Genomic DNA, 26,252 nt, shown 5'->3' with positions numbered 1-26,252 from the left:
AATTTAGTATTAATCTTCTGGATTTCTATCTGTAGATTTAGAATCATTTCTATTTTTTCATTTATTTTTTCATTTTGTTCTTGTATTTTCTTCCAAAATTATTCTTAGGTTTTTTCTGTGTTTTCTTTGGTCTGTCTCTCAATCCTTTGAAGATACCTATAGATAATTGTTTTGAATTCCTTATCAGAGAGTTCCAACGCTGCTTCTTCCTCAGGAATGTGTTCTGGGTTTGCATCCTGCTCCCTTGTTTCTACCACTATATCCTGCTTCTTTGTGTGGACTGTGATGGTCTGTTGTCTCTGAGGCCTTGTGGCGTTGTTGTATTTAGATCTCTGTTAACTTTTTGTGAAGAGCAGTCAAGGGTGATTCAGGCTCTTCTTGGTGGTTTTTTATTGTTGGCCCATTGGTGGAGGAGGTAATGGCTCTCACTCAGTAAGTGAAGTTGCAGGAGGTGTGGGTGTAGTTGTGTCTTATGGGGACTGTTGTCTCCCACTCAATTAGACACAAATTACAATCGAATAACCTTCAAAAAAGTAAAAGCACAGGGACAAAAACATGCCATGTAATCACACAGAAACAGTAACCAAAAAAAGAAAAAAGGGAAAAAGAAGAAGAAAAAACAAGAAAACCTGCAATATCTGGGGATAGGGCATTAAGAGGAAAAAAAGTAGAGAAGGAGAATAATGAAGGGAAAAAAATGGGAAAAATGCAAAAAGTAAAGCAAAGAATTGTGTTAACCATGAGAAAACAGGTGAAAAAAAAAGAAAAAAAAAATTCAACCAGGAACAGGAAAAAGAAAAAATGCTGAAAACTAGGACCTGGGAGGGGAAGATTAAGAATAATAGTAAAAAGGACAAAAACATTAATAATAATAGTTGTTTTAAAACAGACAAATACAAGCAAACTATCACCAGAAAAAAAGAAAGTGAAAAAGAAAAAAATAAAAATAAAAAAAGAGAGAGAAAAAAAAAATTGGTGGAGGACAGAGCAGGGCACCCAGGCTCCATCTGAGCACACAGACTGTGATGGAGTTCCTGTGGGCCCAGAAGGTAGGTGGCAGTGGGGGATGGCCGCACCTCTTCACCAAATGGGTGTGGTGTGTAAGAGTAACAAGAGGAATGTCGTACCTTTTCAGTCTTGCAGGTTCGGAGTGTCCTTGGGGTTGCTGGAAAGCAGAATGTGTTCTTAAGCCCCAGGAATCTGCGAGAGCGCTGTCTCTTTAAATATCCAAAATAGTCAAGTCGCTTTTAGACCTTCAAAATGGCGGCGCCCAACGGACTGGCAAAAGTCCACAGCTCAGCCCACCTTTCTCTTCACCTTCTCTGTTTATTCCCCAGCCACTGGAGCAGTCCTCCGTGCAGTCCCTGGCTAGCAGGGCTGATTTTTAGGTTAATTCTTAACTCCTACCAGCACTTGGGACTCTCCAAGCTATCTGTGCCGTCAGGATCACTGCCAGACCGCAGCTCCGTATGTCTCCTTTTTTGGTATTTTCATGGAAATTCTTCTGCTAGTTGGGGTTTAGGCCACTTCTACATCCTTTCCTTCAAGGCTCAGGGGTCCAGGATTATCTTCTGTGTCTGTGTTAATCGGTTTCCCTTTTCTTTATTGAAGAGGGTCTGTGCAGTCTTTCTGCCTAGTCTGCCCTACTACAATCATTTTTGAATAATCTTTTGCAAAATTTTACTTGCATCTGATATTAACGATAGTTTCTGCATTCTGCTGTGTCACCTTTCTTTGGAATGGGTGCAGACATGGATGTCTTCGAGCTTGTTGGCCAGGTAGCTGTCTCCCAGATTTCTCAGCATAAATAAGTTCACTCCAGCATTGTGCTGTCTGTTGAAACGTCTCAGTGGGTATTCCGCCAATTCCTGGAGCCTTGCTTTTTGCCAGTTCCTTCAGTGCAGCTTGGACTTCTTCCTTTATTGCCATCGGTAGGTGGCATGTTGACCAGTTCTTTTTGGTTCGTGACTCTGTGTGTTCCTTCTCTCTTTAGATGCTTCCTACATCTTAAATGATGAAGGGAAAGAACCGAACAGAAGCTTTCAAAGGGCAGGTCAACAGGACAAAGTAAAGAATTATAATGAAATGTGCAAAGACCTGGAGTTGGAAAGTCAAAGGGGAAAAACATGCTCAGCATTTCTCAAGCTGAAAGAACTGAAGACAAAACTCAAGCCTTGAGCTGCAATCCCGAAGGGTTGTATGGGCAGAATATTGAAGTGAATATTGCATAGCAATGAAAATGAATAAACTGCAGATATAGATGGATGAATCTCAAATGTGCCTTGTGGGTTAAAGGAGTCAGACACAGGAGTACACACCATATGACCCCGTTTATTTGAAATCCAGGGAGCAGCCTACAGAACCTACGAGGCTGGACATGAGAACAGTGGCTCTATCTGAGGGGTGGGAACTGGCAGAGGATTGGTTGGCAAAGGGCATAAGAGAATGTTCTGGAGTGGCGGGGATGATACCCATCTTGGCTGGGGTGGTGATTGCACAGGTGTACATATTTATCAGAACTCATTGGATTTAAGAGCTGTGCTTTCACAGGGGCACTGGACCACCAAATAAGAAACATGAGGATGGCTGCCCCACATTGAGGGAAAGGGGGCATGCTGATGCCTCAATACATAAGTAAATTTAAAGACAAATGATAGGAGAAGTGTTGCATTGTATTCTGTAAAGGCTTAATGCCCCTCACAGCTTTGAAACCTGAAAGACAGAGAGGGACATTCTACGAGCAAAACGGCAGGGACATGAACAAACAAATACAGAAGAAACGCCCAGTAAATGTGACAGAAATTTCACTCACTGACTGTAAGCGGAGCGCAGGGCCTCATCTCTCTGCTTGGGAAAAGTGAACGTGAAGAAACTCACACTATTCCGTTCGGTGGGGAGTGCCAATTGGTAGAGGCTTTTAGACAGCTGTGTAACTAGGGACTTAAATTAACACTTAAAATTTGCATACTCATGAACCTAGTGAGTTCACTCCTAATGAGAAAATATTTATATGGTTGTTGATCAAAAGTCACCGAGATCCAGAGCTGGGGTGGTGTTTTCAAACTGAGAAAACCTCCAGATCTGGGGGAGTCACTGTCACGGGGAGAAGTTTACATTTGTAGTTTTCAGAGCATTTTGACTCACAGCGACCCCTCCTTGGGTTTCCAGGGCGGTATCACTATGGAAGTGGATTGCCCAGTCTTCCGAGGAGTGGCTGGTGGGTCTGAACAGCCAGCCTTCTGGTTAGTAGTCAAATGCCTTAGGCACTACGCCACCAGAGCTCCCATTTCAAAGCACAGTGAAGAGGCTTAAGTGAAAAAGGACTATCAACCAGCATTACAATGGGATATAATTTTTGTAAAAAAAAAGTTTATAAACACACACACATACAAGGTGGAAAACATACAGCAAAGTAATCCTGCCTTCTCTGAGAATTTGGAAGAGGGGAGGTTATTATTGTCTTGTGTGTCTCAGCTTGCTAAGCCCTTCAGTGAACACGGATTGCTTTGACAGTAAACAGTATTACAAAGCTGTTGTCATTGGCTGCCATCAGGTAGGCTCTGACTGACAACGACTCCATGTGGGACGGAATGAAACGCCGCTGGGCCCGGCGCCATCTTCACACGCCCTGGTCTGCGCCAGTGCATCATGCTCTTTGAGCGCCTGTCGACCTGGGGGCTTGGCTTCCAGAGCACTACCGGACTATACTCTACTGTGATCCGGAGGGCTTTCATTCACTAATTTTTGGGAGTAGATTCCCAGGCCTTTCCATCTAGTTGTTCTTGGTCTGGAAGCTCTGCTGAAACCTGTCCCCCATGGCTGACCCTGCTGGCATTTGAAATGCTGGTGGCATGGCTTCCAGACTCACAGCAACACACAGGCTACCACAGTACGACACACGGACAGACGCATGGTAAACCAAACCAAACCAAACTCACTGGATTTGACTCATAGCAACCCTTCCTTGGGTTTCTAAGGCAATATCACTATGGAAGTAGATCACCCAATCTTCCTTCTGAGGAGTGGCTGGTGGGTTTGAACCGCCAGCGTTCTTGGTTAGCAGTCAAGTGCCTTAGTCACTGCACCACTAGAGCTCTTCAGATGCATGGTAGATGCCAAAATTATCTGAATGACATAATGAACCCGGAGGGTCAGCAGCTGAGAGAAGGAGTCAAGCTGGTCACCGAACTGGCAGGGTGGACCAACAGGTGGGAAGAGAGCTTGCCAAGCTAGAAATGGAGAAAAAGCGAAGACGGAATCTATTGAGGATTGAATTGCATTCCCCCAAAAATATATGTTGATGTCCAAACCCCTGTGTCCATGAACGTGACCTTGGTTGGAAAGAGGATAGATACTGTCTTTCTTTGGAGGTGTCATCTGTTAGGTTTACATGAGGTCATACCAGATTAGATTGGGTCACTTCTGAGCTGTGTCTTAGAAAAGTGAGAAACAGACACATAGACACCTACTGGGGAGGACCCCATGTGAGGATATCTACAAGCCAAGGGTCACCTGTTAGGAGCCATCGGAAACAAGGACAGAGGGATGCATAGATTCTCTCCCAGACTCTCCACAAGGAATCAACATGGCCGACACCCTGGTTTGTCCTTTGGCCTCCATAACTGTGAGACCATAAATTTCAGGGTTTTTTTTTAAAGCTACCCACTTCGTGTCTTTCACTGCAGCAGCCCTGGGAAACCACAGCAATGCCTATGTATAAATACAGTGAGGGATAATGGAAGCCTCAGCTCCCCGCCCTAAGACTTCGGTCTCCTCCAGGCATAGCCACTGTTTCTCTGCTGTCCCCACTCTGGCTTTTCCTCCAGGGCTTTCTCTCCAGACTCACACCAGACAAGGACGAGCCTGCAGAGAGCAGTTCACTGAAGCATGGCTGGAGTGAGGGGACCAGGAGGGCCGGAGTGGCGCCCAGGCCCCAGTTCCCAGGGCGGCCCCATGTGCCAGTGGGATGCTCGAGAACTCCCTTCCTGCTCAAGGCTGTCTGGGCACGAGGGACAAGGTAGATGGTCGCTTCTTTAGAAATGAAGGTGAGGAAGAGAGCCAAGGGCCTGGGGCGGGGGCAGGGATGGATTTTACATTCCTTTTAGTGCAGAAAAGTCCAGTATGTCTCCAGGCCAGGGACGAGGAGCAGGAAGCAGCCCTGAGGAGTTCCGGAGGATGTGACACTGTGGGGTTCAGGCTGGATGGAACTGAAAGGGTGAACACTGGAGAAGAGGCTGAGTCAGGGAACTGAAGGTGGCAATGAGATGAACTGGCAGGTAAAATGGGTTAAGGACAGAAGAAGCTAGAGACGTGGGAGGTGGAGCAGGGTGTTATGTTTGCAGTTTAGGGTCCCACTGGTGGAGGAGAAGACAAAGGTCAGGATTTAACGTGGCAGATGAATTTACCTGAAGTTCTCATTGGGGATGCTGCCTAAATGATATTTTTAAAAAATGCATGGCTAAACACACCAGAAACAAGGGAAATCCCCAGGAGCCAAAAATACAGGAACGAAAGAATAAGAATTTCCTAACCTGCTATTTCAGCTAGGAGAAGGGCTTTCTGGTCTCTGTAGGCCAGGGTTTTGAGGTGTAATGCCTTACACTGGAGTGGAACATCCTACATGAAGCCAGAACTGCCAAGCTCTACATCCTCAGTGAAGCACCGACTGAAAGAAATCTACCCATTGGACAGAAAGGCCACAAGAAACAGTGCCTTTTTCACTTTGCCTCCAGGTGTGGAAAAAAAGGTTCTGGAGAATTTATAGCAGGGCCTGCCCTCACCCTTTGTTTAAATTCACACAATTTGGATAACCTGGGAAACTTCAGGTGGTAACCTAAAAAGTAACCTAGGTATGGGAGGCTTCTGGCAGGAGCAAATGGTTCCAACAGCCTCAACCTAGACTCCACTGGACCTCTGCAGATGAAGCCTCACTCAACATGAGCTCATAATCAAAATTACAAAACCCAAAGGATGCAAGTCACCGTAGAAAGAGCAGCAGGTAAACAAAGAGCAAAGCCATACCCTGTACCCAAGCAATCGAGACAACAAAAGAATTTAAAATAAATAATTAGGAACTGCTGAAGAAGCTTAAAAATATGAATGTGCAATAAAAGAATAGGGCACCAAGGAAAAGAATGGGTGGACTTTAAAAAGGACCAAATACAACTTCTAGACATGAATAATGTGATCATTGACATTAAAAATCTAAAAACCAAAAAGAAAACCAAACTCGCTGCCGCTGAGTCAGATCCAACTCATAATGACCCCTCCTTGGGTTTCTGAAGCCGTATCACTACAGAGGTAGATTTCCCAGTCTTCCTTCTGAGGAGGGCCTGGTTGGTTTGAACCACCAGCCTTCTGGTTAGCAGTCAAATGCCTTAGGCACTATGCCACCAGAGTTCCCTATTGAAAATCCAGTGGGTAAGATAAAAAGCTTATTAGATGCAATAGAAGATATTGTCAGCAAACTGGAAGACAGACCTGAGGAAATTATCCAAATGCAGACCAGAGGGTAAAGGAGATGGAAGCATACATACAATAAGAGAGTAGACACATTGGTGCCCTGACCAGACCTCCCTCTGCTGGCCAGTGTGCCCATCCACCAGCTGCTGGAAATGCTGCCTGCTAATGGCCTCCAGCTGCACCCACAAAGTTCCAGGGAAAGCTCTTGGTCAGAGGGAGCCACCTCACCCGGAACTACCTGAGGGCACCCAGAGGGGGGGGGACCAATAGAGGTCGAGAAGGTTGGTCCCTGTGGGGCAGGTCATGCTCCTGAGCTCCCCCCTGGGTTTGGGCCAAGCCGAGGGTGAACCTCAATCATAACCTTGCTTAGTCGCTTCCTGCCCTGCCCTGCTCGTAGGTCCTTCCCGAGACCGACTCTTCAGCAGATCGTTAGCACCGCAGTCCTCACCTCCAGATCTGCTTCCAGAGACTCTGACCTAAAACAAGGCACAGAAGAGAACACAGAGGGAGCAGAGGAGGGGAATCATGACGAGAGTTTCTAGAATTAACAGAGGAAGAAGTCCTCAGATTCAGCATCTGTGTCCTGCATTTACAAATCCTGAGGGTGGTAACTAAAGATATTCACACACTGGACAAATAGTGATATCGCACGATGCCAGCAAGAAAGAGACTTTCCTAAATCAACCAGCGAGAAACAACAGATGAACGCTAATGGACCAACTGCAGACTGTTTAATGACAACTGGAAGCCAAAAGTCAAATCTTCAAATACAATGGAAAATTGTGGTTCCCTCGCCCAGTGTGCAGGCTTGAGCCAGTTCTCAACCCAGCACCCGACAACTGAAGGAGAGGCCAGGTCTCCTCACGGAAGGATCCTGGCAATGCAGCAAGGCTATCTGTCATCCCTTCTCCCAGGCCTTCCCTCAAAGGCACCTCTAGCCATTTACAAGGTGCTCTGGGGAAGGGGAATAGCTCTGAGCTGGTAGTGATAACATCAGGGGCTCCAGAACGCCATCACGGCCTGTGGCAGACAAGGCATATGGGGAAGAGGTGATAGATGGGTCCTGCTCAAGTGTATTAGCTGCCGCTGTGTAACCAGTAAACACGAATGTGGTGGCTGAAAACAGCACACACTGATTATTCCCCAGTTTCTGTGGCCCATCTCGCCAGGGCCTCTGTTCAGCTCTCGCCAGCATGAAACCATGGTGTCAGCTGAGGTGCAGGGTCCACGTCCAAGCTCACTGTTGCTGGCAGGATCCAGTTCCTTGCTTTAGGACTGAGACCATGCCTTCTTGCAGGCCATCAACTGGCGGCCTTTCTCAGCTCTTATTCTCTGCCCAGTGGTGCTCTCCATAAGAAGGCTGTTAATTCCTTCAAGGCCAATGGCAGTTCTCAGACTTCTTTTAAGGGCTCACCTGATTAGGCCAGGCCCACCCAGACAGTCTCCCTTTTGGTTAACTCAAAGTCAATTGATTATGGACCTTAATTCCATCTATCAAATCCTTTCTGCCATCTGAGGTTGCACAGTCGCGGGAGTGACAATCCGTCATCTGCATAACTCCCACCCATACTCTATGTGAGTGTGTACAGCAGGGGAGGAATCTTGGGGCTGTCTTAGGAGTCTGTCTACTGTACCACGTCTGTCTCATGATGGCTCCAGTGGGTTTTCACGCCCACCCTTGGGATGGACGCACTTAGCGGGTGACAGAGCCCTCACATCGGTTCCCTGACCTGTGGAGTGAGAATGGTCATGGTACAAAAACGAAGTGGAAGCCCCGGACTTGGCCCTGTGCTCTGCTTCCTGACCCTAGCCACCACGGCAGTACGTCACTTGTGTGAAAATGGTGAGCAAACAGATTTTAAAGGTGTGAGTAATCTAAGCAAAGATTTCAGTATGAGAGGTGGGCAATTTCTGGCATATAACAGAAAGGCAAGATTCTAAGCCACAAGCTGGGAGAATGGTATTTAAGCATTTCAAGGTCCTTGTATTGTTGCGAGAGTCAGCTTTCGATATTGTAAGTGAAAGTGCATGTTAAAATTTGTAAAGAAAACACAGAGAGTCTTGACATAGAATGTGTAACTTCCAAAATTGTAAAAGGTTTAAAAAAAAAAAAAAACAAGAAAAAGAGAAAAAAATCTAGCATTCTCATAGGTGGTAGAGAGGAAGAACATGAGGAGCAGGAAAAGAACAGGCTAAACAGCAAACTAACGGAAAATGGGGAATCAATCCAAATATATCAGTAGTCACAGCGAATATAAACAGCCTAAGCTTCCCAGTGAAAGACCGATTGTCAGCTTGGCTTTCAAAATAAAGCCTATCTCCCAGCTGCTTACAAATGGTATCCCTGAATGTGAGGATACTGAAAGGTTGAAAGTCCGAAGGGGCACAGAATGGTATTTGAAGCCAACACTAATCAAAACAAGTCTCTGTGTCATGTACTTGCCAAAGTGGATGCTGAGGACAGCAGGCGTTCTTAGTGCTGAAGGTGCCACTGCACAGTGTAGGACGACAGATCACTCACCAGGACCATGTGGCAAGTTTAAAGGTTTTTGTTTTTTCTGCACCTGGTAATTTAGGTTCAATTTATATAAAATAGAAGTTTAAAAAGTTCCAAGGAGAAATTCATGAATCCACAATAGTAGACAACACCATTCACTCAATAGCTAAGCCCAAACAAACAAACAAACAAAAAACCATAAAGATATACAAGATTTGAATAAGAACATCACCAAGCTTCAAATGATGCTCATATAGTGAAACACCCCTGCACACCCTCTTCTTTCACCAAAATGTGACTGAGTTAGATATCAGTTACAAGAAGATAACTCCAAGAACTAAGAATAGGTTGGAACTTTGTTGTTGTTGTTATGTGCTGTCGAGATGGACCCAACTCCTAGCGACCCCTCCTTGGGTTTCCGAGGCAGTATCACTATGGAAGTAGATTGTCCAACCTTCCTTCTGAGGAGTGGCCAGTGGGTTTGAACTGCCAGCCTTCTGGTTAGCAGTCAAGTGTAGGCACACTACTAGAACTAGTAAGAAATTCTGCAAAATTTCTGGACATAAGATTGACATATAAAAATCCAGTGCATTCCTACACATTGGTTAGAAGTATTTAGAAGGTAGAATTCTAAGAGGGTACTGTTGACAGCCACCGCTTGTCTGTCAGTTTGTCCTGCGGCGTCTTCTGTGTTGCTGTCAGGCTGGAGTATGTGCAGCCGGTGTTTGAAATACCAGCAGGGTCACCGTGGTGGACAGGTTTCAGCAGAGCTTCCAAATTAAGACAGTCTTGGAAGAAAGATGGGGCCATCTACTTCTGAAAAAAACCTGGCCACTGAAAACCTTACGAATAGCAGTGAAACACTATCTGATATATTACTGGAAAACTTTATGAATACCCCTGATACATTGACTGATATAGTGCTGGAAGGTGAGCCCCTCAAGTCAGAAGGCACTCAAAATGTGACTGGTGAAGAGCTGCCTCCTCAAAGTAGAGTTGACCTTAATGACATGGATGGGGTAAAGCTTTTGGGACCTTCATTTGCTGATGCAGCGTGACTCAAAATGAGAAGAAACAGCTGCAAACATCCATTAATAATCAGAACTTGGAATGTATGAAGTATGAATGTAGGGAAATTGGAAGTCATCAAAAATGAAATGGAACGCATAAAGACCAATATCCTAAGCATCAGTGAGCTGAAATGGACTGGTATTGGCCATTTTGAATCAGCTAATCATATGATCTCGGAAGGAAGGTTGGGCAATCCTACTTCCGTAGTGATACTGCCTCGGAAACCCAAGGAGGGGTCGCTATGAGTCAGGGCTGACTCGATGGCACATAACAACAACAACAACAATCATATGATCTACCATGCTGGGAATGACGAATTGAAGAGGAATGGCTCACACTCATCATCACAAAGAATGTATCAAGATCTATCCTGAAGTACAGTGCTGTCAGTGATAGGAAATATCCATATGCCTACAAGGAAGATCAGTTAATACAACCATTCACATTTACACACCAACCACTAAAGCCAAAGGGGAAGAAACTGAAACTTCTTGTCAACTTCTGGAGTCTGAAATTGATCAAACATGCAATCAAGACGTGTTGGTTATTACTGGTGATTCAAATGGGAAAGCTGGAAATGAAGAATCATCGGTAGCTGGAAAATACGGTCTTGGTGATAGAAATAATGCCAGCAATCACATGATAGAATTTTGCAAGATGAATGACTTATTCATTGCAAATACCTTTTTCAACAACATAGACAGCAGCTATACACACAGACCTCGCCAAACAGAATACACAGGAATCATATTGACCACATCTGTGGAAAGAGATGATGGAGAAGCTCAATGTCATCTGTCAAAACTAGGCCAGCAGCTGACTGTGGAACATACGGTCAACTGTTCATATGCAAGTTCAAGTTGAAGCTGAAGAAAATTAAAACAAATCCACGAGAGCCAAAATATGACCCTGAGTATATCCCGCCTGAATGTAGAGACCACCTGAAGAACAGATATGATGCACTGAACATGAATGACCAAAAACTAAGATGAGTTGTGGGATGACATCAAGAACATCACACATGAAGAAAGCAAAAGGTCATTAAAAAGACAGGAAAGGGAAAGACCAAAATGGATGTCAGAAGAGACTCTGAAACTTGTTCCTGAGAGGAGAGTAGCTAAAGAGAATGAATGGAAGAAATGACAATATAAAAGACCTGAAAAGATTTCAAAGGACCCTTTGAGAAGACAAAGTCAATTACTATAATGAAATGTGCAAAGACCTGGAGTTAGAAAACCAAAAGAGAAGAACACACTTGGGATATCTCAAGGTAAAAGAATTGAAGAAAAAATTCGAGCCTCCATTTGCAGTATTGAAAGATTCTATGGGCAAAATATTGAATGATGCAGGAAGCATTAAAAGAAGATGGAAGGAATACACAGAGTCACTGTACCAAAAAAAAAAAAAGGTTATGTTCAACTATTTTAAGAGGTAGCATATAATCAAGAACCAATGGTACTGAAAGAAGAAGTCAAAGCTGCACTGAGGGAATTGGTGAAAACAAGGCTCCAGGAATTGATGGAATACCCATTGAGATGTTTCAACAAACGGATGCCATACTGGAGGCAATTGCTCATCTATGCCAAGAAATTTGGAAGATAGCTACCTGGCCAACTGACTGGAAAAGATCTCTAGTTGTGCCCATACCAAAGAAAGGTGATTCCACAGATTGTGGAAATTATCGAACAGTATCATTAATATCATACACAAGTAAAATTTTGCTGAAGATAATTCAAAAATGGTTACAGCAGTGTAATGCCAGAGAATTTCCAGAAATTCCAGCCAGATTCAGAAGAGCACATGGAACAAGAGATATCATTGCTGATGTCAGATGGATCTTGACTCAAAGCAAAGAATACCAGAAAGATGATTACTTGTGTTTTATTGACTATGCAAAAGCATTCAATTGTGTAGATCATAACAAATTATGGATACCATTGAGAAGAATGAGAATTCCAGAACACAATTGTGCTCATGAGGAACTTGTACATACACCAGGAGGCTGTCATTTGAACAGAACAAGGGGACACTTCATGGTTTAAAATCAGGAAAGGAATGTGTCAAGGTTGTATCCTTTCACAATACTTATTCAACCTGTAAACTGGGCAAATAATCTGAGAAGCCAGACTATATGAAGAAGAATGTGGCATTAGGATTGGAGGAAGGCTTATTAACAACCTGAGATATTCAGACGACACAACTTGCTTGCTGAAAATGAAGATGACTTGAAGCACTTACTGATGAAGATTAAAGACTACAGTCTGCAGTGTGGATTGCACCTCAATATAAAGAAAACAAAAATCTTCACAACTAGACAAATAAGCAGCATCATGATAAATGGAGAAAAGTTTGAAGTTGTCAAGGATTTCATTTTACTGGACCCACAATCAATGGAAGCAGCAGTCAAGAAATCAGACTATGTTATTACACTGGGCAAATCTGCTGTAAAAGAATCTTGAAAAAGTGTTAAGAAGCAAAGATCTCATTTTGAAGACTAAGAGGCACCTGACCCAAGCCATGGTATTTTTCAATCACCTCAGATGCATGTGAAAGTTGGATAATGAATAAGGAAGACCAAAGAAGAGTTGATGCTTTTGAGTTGTGCTGGTGAAGAACAATGAAAGTACCATGGATTGCCAGAAGAATTAACAAATCTGTCCTGGAAGAAGTGCAGCCAGAATGCCCCTGGAAGCGAGAATGGCCAGACTTCATCTCACCTACTTTGGTCGTGTTGTCAGAAGGGACCATTCCCTGGAGAAGGATGTCATGGTTGGTAAAGTGGAGGGTCGACGAAAAAGGGGACGGCCCTCCACAAGATGGATTATCATGGTGGCTGTAAGGATTGTGAGGATGACGCAGAACTGGGCAGTGTGTCATTCTGTTGAACCTAAGGTCACTATGAGTCAGTCAACTCGAGGGCACCTACCAAAAACAAGTGACAATGCAAAAAACTTCGTGGCTATCTAGGGATAAAGCTAACAAAAGCTGTATGAAATATTTATGAAGACAATTATAAACATGTTTTTGAAAGACATTAAGAAGACCCCAGTACCTGGAGCAGTGCACCAAATTTTGCCAATTCTGAGGCCTATACTTTTCACACTTTCAACATGTTGGGCATCACAAATGTCTTTAAATCAACATACCCTACCTTGCTGGCATAAATCCATTGGCCACAGCTTTTCTTTCTCTGTAGCTCATGAAATAAGTAGTGCATCCTTTAATTGGTGACTTCTTAATTCAATGTAAACCATTGGAAAGAGGGATTCAGTGTTGTCAAAGTGGCTGTTCTGTCCAATGGATTATATAACTTCAGGGCAATGGTTGGCAGTTTGCTTCTAAAATTCACTGGCTGGCAAATCGTGGGGACTAGACAGCGCAACTTGGACAAGTAACAGGGTAGTGGGTGTGGAGGGAGTTTTTTTAACAGGTGTCAGGGTCTCATCTAAGCTTCAGAAATGCAGACGACGTGGTGTTGGCCCAGGGATAGACCAATGGAGCGGCATGACGGAACAGAGGCTTGACGGTGGCAGGCGTCCATAGGGAGACTCCACCTAAGGCACAGATTGCCTGACAGAGCAGCAGAGAAAAGACCATGAAATAACCAACACTTGCACAATTCGTTATCCATGTGGAAAAATGAAATTAAGTTCCCATCCCACACCAAACACACAAACCTGGAGAAAAAAAAAAAAAAATCTACAGGTACAAAGTAGACCTTGGAAGTTTTAGAAGAAAATGTGGAAGGAAAAATGTCATGACCCATGGAAAGATCTCTTAATTAGAGCACAGAAGATGCTAACAAGCTTAACATTGTTGAATTCAAGGAGCCACTGACCAGTTAAAGCACCAGCTGCTGTGGAGTTGATCCCAACTTGCGGGAACCCGTGTGTCTCAGACGAGCACTGGGCTCCACAGGGTCTTAGGGGCTGATTTTTCTCAAGGAGACCACCAGGCCTTTCTTCCAAGGTGCCTCAGGATGGTGAGCAGCCAAGTGCATTAGCCATTTGAACGACTTGGGGACTTGCATGAGCCATTAGCAAACCCAACCCAACCCACTCCTGTCGATTCTGGCTCACAGTACCCCTAGAGGACACAGTAGAACTGCCCCACAGGATTTCCAAGGCTGCCATCTTACGGAAGCCGACTGCCTCATCTTTCTCCCATGGAGTGGCTGGTGGATTCTGACCACTGACCGTTTGGTTAGAAGCTGAGTGCCTTAACCACTGTGCCCCCAGAGCATCTCCTGAGGCAATAGGGAAATACATATTAAAATCAGGAAGAGATATCTGTCCACATCTATCTGAATGGCTAGAATCAAGAATGGTGGGGACACCAAGCTTGAGGGTGAAGACCACCTATAACTCTCACTCATTGCTGGGGGAACACAAAATGGGGCAGCCACTTGGGAAACAGTTGAGTATGTACCATAGAGAAGTGAGAACTTAAGTTTTCACAGAAACCTATGTGCAAACGTTTATTGCAATTTTCTTCATTGTCACCCAAACCTGGAAGCCACCCGAAGGTGCTGCAGTGGTTGAATGAGTAAACCGGCAGTGGTACATCCATACAGTGGAATACTAAAACCAAAAACTCATTGTCATCCAGTCAATTCTGACTCATAATAACCCTAGACAATGAATAAGGAAGACTGAAGAAGAATTGATGCCTTTGAGTTATGGTGTTGGTGATGAATATTGAGTACACCATGGACTGCCAGAAAAACAAACACAATCTGTCTTGGGAGAAGTGTGTTCAGAACATTCCTTAGATGTGAGAATGGCAGGACTTTGTCCTACATAGCATGCTTTGCACACATAGTATGATTTGCTACCTTCTCTAGACCAATCTCTAGAGAAGGACCTCTTGCTTGGTAAAATAGAGGGTCAATGAGAAAGAAGACCCTCAGCGAGATGACACGTGAGCTCCAACAATGGGACTCAAACATAGCAATGATTGTGAGGGTGGCACAGGACTGGCAATGTTTCATTCCATTGTATACAGGTTGCCATGAGTCAGGACCACTTGAGGGCATGTAATAACGGCAACGGGACAGAGTGGAGCTGCCCCACAGGGTCTCCAAGGCTGTGACCTTTGTGGAAGCAAAGCTCAAACCACACCCAGTGCTGTGGAGTGGATTCTGACCCACAGCGCCCCTAGAGGACAGAGTGGAACTGCCCGATAGGCTTTCCTAGGCTGAAATCTTTATGGAAGCAGATCACCAATCTTTTCTTACCTGGAGCTACTGGATTGATTTGAAATGCTGACCCTTCGGAAAGCAGCCAACCGCTTAAGTGCTGTGCTGCCCAAAACAAAAACAAACTCATTGCCATCGAGTTGATTCTGACTCATAGTGACCCCCATTGGGTTTCCAAGGTGGTAAATCTTTATGGAAGTAGATGGCCCATGGAGTGACTGGTGGGTTTGAACTGCCAACCTTCTGGTTAGCGGGCAAATGCATAGTGTTAAGGCATTTGGCTGCTAACCAAAAGGTCCATGGTTTGAACCCAGCAGCCACTCTGTGGAGGAAGGATGAGGCAGTCTGCTTCCATAAAGACTTACAGCCTTGGAAACCCAGTGGGGGTTGCTGTGAGTCAGAATTAACTCGATGGCAGTGAGTTCAGTGTCTTTGGGGCTCTTATTTAAACATCTAAACCAGTTGATGTTGAGTCAATTCTGATTCACAGTGACCCTACTGGACAGTGGAGAACTGCCCCCTAGGGTTTCCAAGGCTGTGATATTATCTGAAGCAGACTGTCACATCTTTCTGCCATGGAGCGGCTGGTGGGTTTGAACCCCCAACCTTTCAGTTAACAGTCGAGCGCTTTAACCACTGCATCACCAGGGCTCCTCTTACTTAATGCCACATTAGATCAGACGCTCCTGGAATTCTATTTCCTGGAATCTATTGCCTATGTTGAATCAAAAAATAATGGATGAATAATTATTACAATGCAAATAAAATAGTAAAGAGGCCACTAATTTAACCCTGACAAGCCAGAAGAGAAAAGAGCTGTACATATTTCCTAATCATGTTTAGATGCTTTATCAGTTGTCATGATTGGAACACATGAAATCGCACTGGTCATCAGCCTGAAGAGTTAAATTCTGTGCTTCCTTGTTGCTCTTAGGTGTTGTTGAGTCAGTCCCCACTCCCAGGGACCCCATTTACAGTGCAATGACATACTGCCCGGTGGCCCTCTGCCATCCTCACAGTCACTGCTGGGCTTGAGCCCCTCGTTGCAGCCTCGGTGTCAGTCCATCTTGTTGAGGGTCTTCCCCTTTTTGGCTGAGCTTCGACGTCACCAAGGATGACGTCATTCTCCAGGGACTGGTCCCTCCCGATGACATGACCAAAGCAGGTGAGACAAAGTCCTGCCACCCTCACTTTGAAAGAGCATTCAGCTGTCGTTCTTCCAAAATAGCAAAGTCAATTATTTCTATGTGAAAATCAAATCATGTTCCCATTCGTAAGTCATCCTAGAAACCAAAGAAATTCCAAAATAGCACCACTGACCATTCCAATAAATAGGCAATATGAGCAGTGAACTTTACTTTGTGAAGAACCCTGGCATTTTGAATTATTTGAATTAAGTTTTCAATGATTTTTGTTTAGAAGGAAGGAACTTGATAGCAGAAATGCTGTTTATCATGATTTCACTTTTAAATGAAAATATTTTTTCTTTTTTTCGGGAATCTTTTGAACACTCCAACATATTGTCATACCTGTCATTTAGGAGTCGGGTTCGAGTCTACGGCACATAACAACAACAACAACAATCATTTAGACTGACTTACAGACCATGTGGTAATGCATCAGACATGGCGTGGTGGCTCTGGCCACTGGGGGACGAGCACTGCAGGTCTCTCCTCACTTAGCCCTCAGCAGCACCACCAGTGGACTCCGACATGTGGTGTCCCCACTCAGGGCAGAGAAACTGGAGAAGCCATTAGTCCAAAGGACCAAGCTCACGACAGCCTCCACTGCTCTGAGACTAGAAGAACTAGATGGTGCCCAGCTGCTACTGTGACGGGGACCAAAGAAGGTCCTGGACAAAATGAGAGAAAAATATAGAACAAAATTCACAATCATAAAACAGACCAGACTCACTTGTCTGACAGAGACTGGTGGAGCCCCTGAGACTGTGGCCCATAGGCACCCCTCAAACCTGGAACTGAACCCACCCCCGGGGACCTCGCTGCAGCCAACGACAGACAGGCCTATGAAGTGAACAGTGACAGCCGTGAGGAGCGTGCTCTCAGAACCATTGGCCACAGGAGATCCAAAGGGCGGCATTTGCCCCCAGACAAAGCCTGCCTGTAAGGCAGGAAGGGGCAGGAAAGAAGGCCGGATGGTGACAGGGAGCTCAGGGAGGAAGTGGGAGGAGCACTGTTACGCCGACAGGATGGCAACCAACGTCACGGAATAAATATATGAAAATGATTGAACGGGAAACAGATTTGCTCCAGAGAGTTTGGTCCAAACCACAGCTTTCTTAGTAAAGAACTGCCCCATAGGGTTTCCCAGGTTGCAGCCTTTACGGCAGCAGGCTGCCAGGTCTGTCCCCCGCAGAGCTGCGGGGCGAGTTCAAACTGCTGACCCTTCGGTAGCGGCCAAGTGCTGTAGGCGCTGTGCACCCAGGGCTCCCTTAGCAGTCTGAGGACCAGACACCACACTCACTGTAAAGTCACTTCTGCCTCATGGCGACCCCTCCTTGGGTTTCTGAGGCAGTATCTCTGCAGAGTCAGAGGGCCCAGTCTTCCTTCCGAGGGGAGCTTTAGTGGTCTAGAACTAATGAAATATTCTTTCTTTCATTAAAACGGAAACCCATTCCCACTCCATGGCACCAAAGACGCGATTCATTCTGAAGAGCTTCCTCCTGCTTCTGCAGGCCTTTGGATGTGTCCTCGGGAGGCGCACGGGGCGTCTTCAGTGTGGCTGAGGCCTCTAGGAGGCGGTGGCTTGGTGGCAGACTTCTCGCCTTCCACGCGGGACACCAGGGTTCGATTCCCAGCAGTGCACCTCAGGGGCAGCTAGCTCCCGTCTGTCGTGGAGGCCTGCGTGTTGCTGGGGTGCTGCACGGGTTACGGCGGGGCTTCCAGACTGAGCCAGGCCAGGAAGAGATACCCTGCGGTCGACTTCTGCCACCCGCCAATGAGAACCCAAGCTGGCCCAGCTGCTCACGGGGCAGGCCCGGGCAGGGCTCCCTTTCAGCCTGTATGGGTCCCGCCACTCAGAGAAAGCCACGACCACCGCCAGGTATCCTCCACCAGGAGCTGGCTGGGCTTGGTCCCTCATCAGTTGCCGAACTAGCCTCGCTGCTCAAGACTGCTTCAAGGCTACCCATGCGATCACCATATCAACACAGCAATACGGCATCTGTTTTTTAATTTTAATTTTACTTTTTCCACTAAAATATTCAAGTGAGAAACATTTGGAGATTTATATTCAGGGCACAAGACCAAATGGCGTCTGAAGCATGTCTTTGTGAAATAGAATGAATTTTCCTCGGCTTTTCTCCCCCATCACGACAAAGGCCTGTGTGCACCATTCATCTCCTGGTGGCTGTCCCTCCCCTGAGGACCCGGGGCGGGCCAGGAGTTGCTGGAGAGCAGAGAACCGCTCGCAGCCTTCCCTGCGCTCCGACAGAAAAGCAGAGATGGCACGCAGTTAGGCTCTTTTAGCTGCGGACTTGAAATTTTAAAAACAAACAACAACGACAAACAAAAACAATCCTCGGCTGGCTTTCCTTGTCGAGCCGAGCGGCCGAGTTCATTCTCTCTCGCTGTGAATGGGCAAGAAAAACCGTGCCAGCAGCTGGAGAAAGGGTGGGGGAGGAAAGGGGGTGGGAGGAAGAAATACTGCTTCTCGCCTCGACCGTTTGTTCCTGGGAAGAAAGAGAGGCCCTTTGTGATACACACACAGACAGCCCCCCGCCCCCGAAACGAACTTGGAATCTACAGAGCTGGGGAAGGGAAACTGTGCATAGGAAGCTATTTTTCTAATAAAAAATATATGTGATCTGGCCCCTGGGTGTTGGTTTTAAGTGGAGGCATTGACTTCCAGCGGCATGATGAGTGGGCCATCTTTCTCCTGAAATATTGATAGCGGATTACATGAAACCACAAACTATCTCCATAAAGCACATCATTTCGGATCCTAATGGTGTTTTCTTCCCTCAGGACGGCTTCTCCGTTCACAACTGATGGCTTTCTTCCATCTTGGGGAAAAACTTCTTACCATGCTGCTAAATTAACTTGTCAGAAGACTTCAACTTCGGAAGCCTTTACAGCTCAATCCAGTCTATTCTTCCAGATTGAATGGGAAGGCCGTGAATGGTAAAAGTGCAGAGAATAAATTCTCCAGGCTTTCGTAGGCTGAGTGAAATACTTACCTTTTGTTCAGGTTGTATATCTTTATTGAGGATACTCAGAATAGCTGCCTTTTGCCTATAAATCTTCACTCTCGGCCTGAAAGCCCGTGTTTTCCGTGTGCTGTTCTTGAAGGTCCCAGCCAACGCGTGGCTTCTTGACAACAGCTCATCTCGACGCAGCACAGCCGGGCTGAGCACCCTCCAAACACGGGCCAGCAAGGAACACAAAGGCCCCAGAGCCCCAGGATGAACCTGTGTTTTTCTGACTTCTTTTATTCTTGAAACAGATTCACAAGAGGGTGGATAGCCAATTACTGCTCATGAATGCTAGCTCACTGCCATGGATGGCACCTTCCAAGGGCTTTGTCTGTGGACAGAGAGGAAGGAAAATACAGATGGACCCAGTTAATGGCAGGACTGTAACTCAGACGGGGTCGCTCAGACCAGAAGAGTATAAATGCCCACCCTCAAGTGGGGTCTCAGAGCCAGCTCCTGTGGATGCCAAGCCCACCAGGTGGTTCAGACAGTGTCACGAGGCTGTTTTAATCCACTGGGAGGGGAACTGAGATGACAGAGGTTGAGATGGTAGCCCGCTGTAGATGGAGCCCAAGCCCTTGCCATACACCTGGGCGCTAATGAATTCTAGCTAGCAGTGCGGTGGGAGGACGTTTAATAAGATTGGTCTTTCTGGTCAAATGTAGTTTCCATTCTCACAGAATCATTCCTGAAGTAAATGCCATTGGTAGGCGCCATGTTTTCTCAGCCTGCTGAGGGGGCTGGTAACCATGGACAGGTTACCTTGTGAGTGAAGGTCTGTAAGATCTCCCTCATCAAGAAGGACTCATTGCAGTGCCTACTCAAGATGCTCAAGATACTAACAAAAAAGCGTAGAGCTTTCTGTGCGCCTGTCCTCCAAGGCCCGTGATGCCCTTCTCCAGGGCCCGGTCCCTTCTCAAAACATGACCCAAGCAGGAGAGATGGAGGCTGGCTGGCTCACTTCCAAGGAGCATCCCCGCTGCCCTTCCTCCAAGACAGATTGGTTCCTTTTCTGGCAGTCCCTGGTATTTTTGGCGTTCTTCTCCAGACGCCCTCAATGACGTGGACTGACATGGTGGCTGTGACAATGGCTCGAGCACAGGGGTGGCTGCAGGCTGGCACAGGGACGCGGGCTTGCTGCGAGTCAGAGCAGACTGGAAGGCACCTAACAACGACACACTCCGAGGAGGAGCTCTGGTGGTGCAGAGGCTAAAGCATTTACTTACTAACCGAAAGGTCGGCGGTTCAAACCCACCAGGCGCTCTGCAGGAGAAAGATGAGGCAATCTGCTCCTGTAAAGATTTACAGCCCTGGAAATGCTGTGGGGAGTTCTACTCTGTCCCGTAGGGTCTCTGTGAGTCAGAATGAACTCGATGACAACGTTTTCTTTTTTTTTTTCACATTCCAAGGAGTTGACAAAATAGTTGAAGACAGGTCTAAAAGCGCATATAAGCACATACCACCATGTTCTCGTACTTAAAGGCCAGTTTTTGTTTTTCTTTTCCTCACAATTATGGGGCTTATTAGGGAAGTTGTTATTTGCCCTGGAGTCGGACCCAACTCAAAGTGACCCCCCCCTTAGGGAAGTAACAGGCTACAGTGCAGGTTCGGGAACACAGTCAGGATACAGCTCTTTGATCAGGACAGTCTCCCCTCTGCTGGGCCTGCAGACACGCCTCTCTGGCCCTTGGCCGCTCGGCCTGGCCTCCGCCACTGTGGGTTTGGTAAGCTGGCCGCTCTGTCGAGTGCCTCTTGACTCCACTACCACCATCCCACCACTGGGGCATCTCTCCACCAGAGTGTCTCTCCATTAAAGGCCAGTTTAACTGCTTTCTCTTTGACAAGGCCTTCGTGCCCTGACCAATAAAACTGATTTATTCTGAACCTCTTTGGGAATGTAGCCCTCTTTTTCTTACAACACCCAACAATTCCTATGATGTGTGATGGTCATGGGTGCGATGGGCATGTGTGTGACGGTCATGGGTGTGATGGTCATGCATTTGATGGTCACGTGTGTGACAGTCATGTGTGTGACAGTCATGTGTTTGACAGTCACATCTGTGACTGTCACGTGTGTGACAGTCATGTATGTGATGGTCATGTGTGTGATGGTCATGTATGTGTACAGCCTTTCTCCTGTGAGAAAGTAGATGCCTTGTGCGGTGCATGTGCCCCTTCATCTCCCTGTTCTCCCAGAACCCAGCCCTATAGACACACAGGACCTGGGGGCTGGCACCTGCCATGAGCAATTTTTGAAAGACTGCGCTGCTCCTTCTGCAAGATCAGTCACTGAAAACCCCACAGAGCACAGTGCTACTGTGACCACAGGGGCGACGGGAGTTGCAGTTGACAGGACAGCAGCTGGTACTATTATTCCTGTTTTCCAAAGAGGAAAACCGAGCAGCCAGGGGCTCCCCTAAGTGACAGAGCCTGGGGTGGCCAGCTCCCTACCAGTCCCCAGGGCTTCTTCCTCTCCCCCGAACCCCTCGTAAGTCACACAGGGATGAAAACATATACTCTGGGGGGGGGGGTGGAGAGACCATTGCTCTGCTCGGAGAGAACGCCACACATGAAAATCGGGACAAAGTCAGAGACCAGGTGCTTCCGTTAACAACAGCCTCTTTGATCATCCAGCAATTCTTCTAAATAGTGAAGACTTTTTTTTACTAATAGAAGCTTCCTGAAGAATTCAAAATAGAATTGGGAAATCAGAAGGATAATTTGCCAAGTGATCTTTGTCAGAATATCAGGTTTGGCAAAGAGCACATGTCCCTGTAGATAGCATGTACAAATCGAGAACTCAGTGGGCATCTGGAGCACACGTGTCCATGTAGGTGGTGTGTGGAGTTAAGAGTGAATGTGTCCATGTAGATAGCAAGCACAGCTAGAATGTATGGGTCCATGTAGATAGCATGTGCAGAGTGCATGTGTCTGTATAGATAGCATGTGCAGAGTGCTTGTCTGTATAGATAGCATGTGCACAGTGTGTGTGTAGATAGCATGTGCAGATAGAACCCATGTGTCTGTGTAGACAGTGTGTGCAGATTGTAAGTCAAGAAAGGGGAGAGAGGAAAATAGAAAATACGTGAAGAGAGATCAGTACAAATGTGTGGATAGATCTACACACCTTTCATGTATCACACACACAGCTGTCATGTACCATACACACACCTGTCATGTATCATACACATACCTGTTATATATTGTACACAGACCTGTCATGTATCTCACACACCTGTCATGTATAGTACACATACCTGTCATGTGCCATACACACACACCTGCCATGCATCATATGCACACCTGTCATGTGTCATACACACACCTGTTGTGTGTCACACATACACCTGTCATGTATCATACACATACCTGTCATATATTTTACACACACCCATCTTGTGTCATACACACACTTGTCACGTATTGTACACACACATCTGTCATGTATCATACACATATCTGTCAAACCAAAGCAAACCCACTGCCGTTGAGTTGATTCTGACCCAGAGTGACCCCAGAGGACAGAGTAGAACTGCCCTATAGAATTTCCAAGGCTGTCAATCTTTACAGAAGGAGACTGCCTCATCTTTTGCCTATGGATTGGCTGGTGGATTTGAACTGCTGACCTTTTGGCTAACAGCTGAATTCTTTAACCCTGCACCACCAGAGCTCCCTAAATACAGCTATAATATACCTACTGGGGAAAAAAAACAAAAACAAACTCATGGCCATTGAGTTGATTCTGACTCATAGCGACCCTACATGACAGAGTAGAACTGCCCCACTGTGTTTACAAGGTTGTCAATCTTTACAGAAGCAGACTGTCTCATCTTTTTTCCATGGAATGGCTGGTACCACCTTTTGGTTAGCAGCCAATGCATTACCAGAGCTCCCTATAATATACCTGCACAAACGAAAATGTACACACACATACAGAGACATACATCTGCAACATACACACATCTGTGTCATTGTTAGCCACCTTTGAGTCAGCCCACCTCCTGGCTCCCTGCACACAAATGGAACCCCCGGGGTTTTCATCAACTGATCTTCCAGGTCTGTGTTGGTCTGGAAGCTTCATAAAAGCATGTTCAGCATCACAGCAATCGACAAGCCTCCCCTGACTGATGGGTACATGCAGTGCATTGATCAAGCCCAGGTCGGCTGCACGTAAGAAGAGGACTCTACCATTTAGCCAGCACCACACGCTGTGGTGCATGTCATTCTTACTGGTGCCATCAAGTCAGCTCCGACTAACTGCAACACCGTGGACCACAGAACGAAACACTGCCTGATCCTGCTCCATCCTCATAACCCTGTTATTGTTTGAACCCATCTTTGTCAGTCCGTCTTGTTGAGGGCCTTTCCCCTTCCCCTTTTCCAATGACCCTCCGCGTTACCCAGCATGCTCTCCTTTTCCAGGGACTGGTTCCTTCTGACAACATGACCAAAGCAGGTGAGATGAAGTTTGGCCATTCTCACTTCCAAGGAGCATTCTGGCTGTACTTCGTCCAGGACAGATTTATTTGTTCTTCTGGCAGTCCATGGTATTTTTGGTATTCTTCACCAACACCACAACTCAAAGGTATCAACTCTTCTTTGGTCTTCCCTGTTCACTGTCCAGCTTTCACATGCACATGAGGTGATTGAAAATAGCACGGCTTGAGTTAGGCGTACCTTAGTCTTCAAGGAGAGACATCTTTGCTCTTCAGCACTCGAAAGAAGTCTTTTGCAGCGGATTTGCCCAATGCAAAATATTGTCTGATTTCTTGACTGCTTCTTCCATGGGTGCTGATTGTGGATCCAAGTAAAATGAAATCTTTGACCACTTCAATCTTTCCTCCATTTTTCATGATGTTGCTTATTGGTCCAGTTGGGAGGATTTGTGTTTTATGTTAAAGTGTGATCCACACTGAAGAGTTTGATCTTCGTCAGTAAGTGCTCAGTTCTCCACAATCCAGAAAGGTCCTCCCGAATCCAGCCACATTGTTGCTCAGCAGAAGAGCAGCTTCATCTCGGAACACCAATGCTTTCAGAGCACTGGCAGCACACGTTCACATCTCCAAGGGAGGAGGCTCGGTCCTGAAGATTATGCTCTTATGAAAAGTGATGTTAGTAGTCACAGGTCCTCATTACTAAATTCCTCTCGCGTAGCTTGTTATGGCTTGAAAAGTGTTCCTCCCCAAACGCAGATTGGACTCTTGTCCCCTGTGCTTCTGGATGCAATGTAATCATCTCCCATATGCAAGGCAGCGTTGGGTGTTTGAGGCCAGAACAGTGCAGCTGTGTGAATGTAACGATTCCTGAGTCATGCAAAGAGCAGACTGGACAGGGAAGCAGCATTGATGGCAGGACACATGCCATGTAGACGTTGCCAAGGGACCCAGGAACGCAGGGCTATAGAAGCGGAAAGACAGAGGGACCTTCCCCCAGAGCTGACAGCCAGAGGGCCTTCTCCTAGAGCCGCTGCCCTGAATCTAGACTTCTAGCCTCCTGAACAGTGAGAAAATAAATTCTGTTCGTGAAAGCCACCTGCTTGTGAGTTTCTGTTACAGCACTATTAAGTGCCTAAGCTGCCGCTAGAAGACACCAGCACTTAGTGGGAACTGCAACAGCCAGGCATTCCACTTTGTTCTCAGTACCTGACTACTCAGGGAGCCCTAGCAGGTCAATGGTTAAGGACTTGACTGCTAACCAAAAGGTCAACGGTTCAAAACCACCAGCGACTCTGTGGGAGAAAAGACCTGGCTACCTGCTCCATAAAGGTTTGCAACCCAGGGAAGCCTATGGGGGTAGTACCATGAGTCGGAACTGACTTGATGGCACACAGCAACAATGCTTGGTACCCTCCTCAGCGTGCACCCGAGTGGTGTTTCAGTCTTGCAGTCTGAGGGCTGCCCGCCCTGCCTCGATCCGCCCGCTCCTGGCGCAAAATCCGAATCTGGGCGGTCTCTGAACGATCCGTCTCTGTTAGTGTCCACAGGCCCTTTCCTCTCCCCTCGGATGTGTTTCACGTTCAGGGAATGGAAAGCAAACACAAAGCACTTTTTTCTGGGTCATTTCTTCAGAGAACAATGGTCTCACTGAGATCCCCTTTATCTTGGAAGCAGATATTTTAATGCAGCATGTTTTGATAAGTAGTTCTTGTTTGCAGAGTGGTTTCAATTATAATAAAGGAGGAAACGCTGTCAGAAACCGTAATTTCATTATCTCAGAAGGGGACACAAATGCCAACGTTTCAAATTTAATTTTTTAGCGTTTACTCTTGAAATAAGAATTTTCCCCATCTGAAACCTTCTTAACCTTCTCTTAGAAAGTGACAGAAAGGCCGTGATGTATTGAGATTCACACACGGTGCCCATTTTTACATGTTCAGGACAAAAGCCTAAGTCCCTTAGGACTTCCTTTGTTTTTGTCTTTCTTTATGGATCTTTGATTACACGTGATATTTTGTTTATAAAAATATAAAGTTTCTTTTCCATAATGTCAGTAAAATATTAACATGTTAAAAAGCAAGGATGTCACTTTAAGGACTAAGGTGCGCCTGACCCAAGTCATCATCTTGTTCATCACTGGTGTGTGCGAGAGCTGGACAGTGAATAAGGAAGGCCAAAGAAGAAGGATGCCTTTGAATTGTGGAGTTGGCAAAGAATATCGACTGTACCATGGCCCGCCAGAAGAAGGAACTTATCTTGGCAAAAGTCTAGCCAGACAAAATTGTCCCTCAAATATGATGGTGAAATTAGGAGATTTCCAGATAAGCAGAAACTAAGGGAATTTGTTAAAACCAGACCAACCTTACAAGACATCCT

Source organism: Orycteropus afer, unplaced genomic scaffold (assembly GCF_000298275.1).
Source record: "Orycteropus afer afer isolate SDZICR_OR568_19922 unplaced genomic scaffold, OryAfe1.0 scaffold00006, whole genome shotgun sequence".
NCBI lineage: Eukaryota > Metazoa > Chordata > Mammalia > Tubulidentata > Orycteropodidae > Orycteropus > Orycteropus afer.
The sequence above is the reverse complement of the archived record's forward strand: the minus strand, read 5'-3'. Positions refer to the sequence as shown.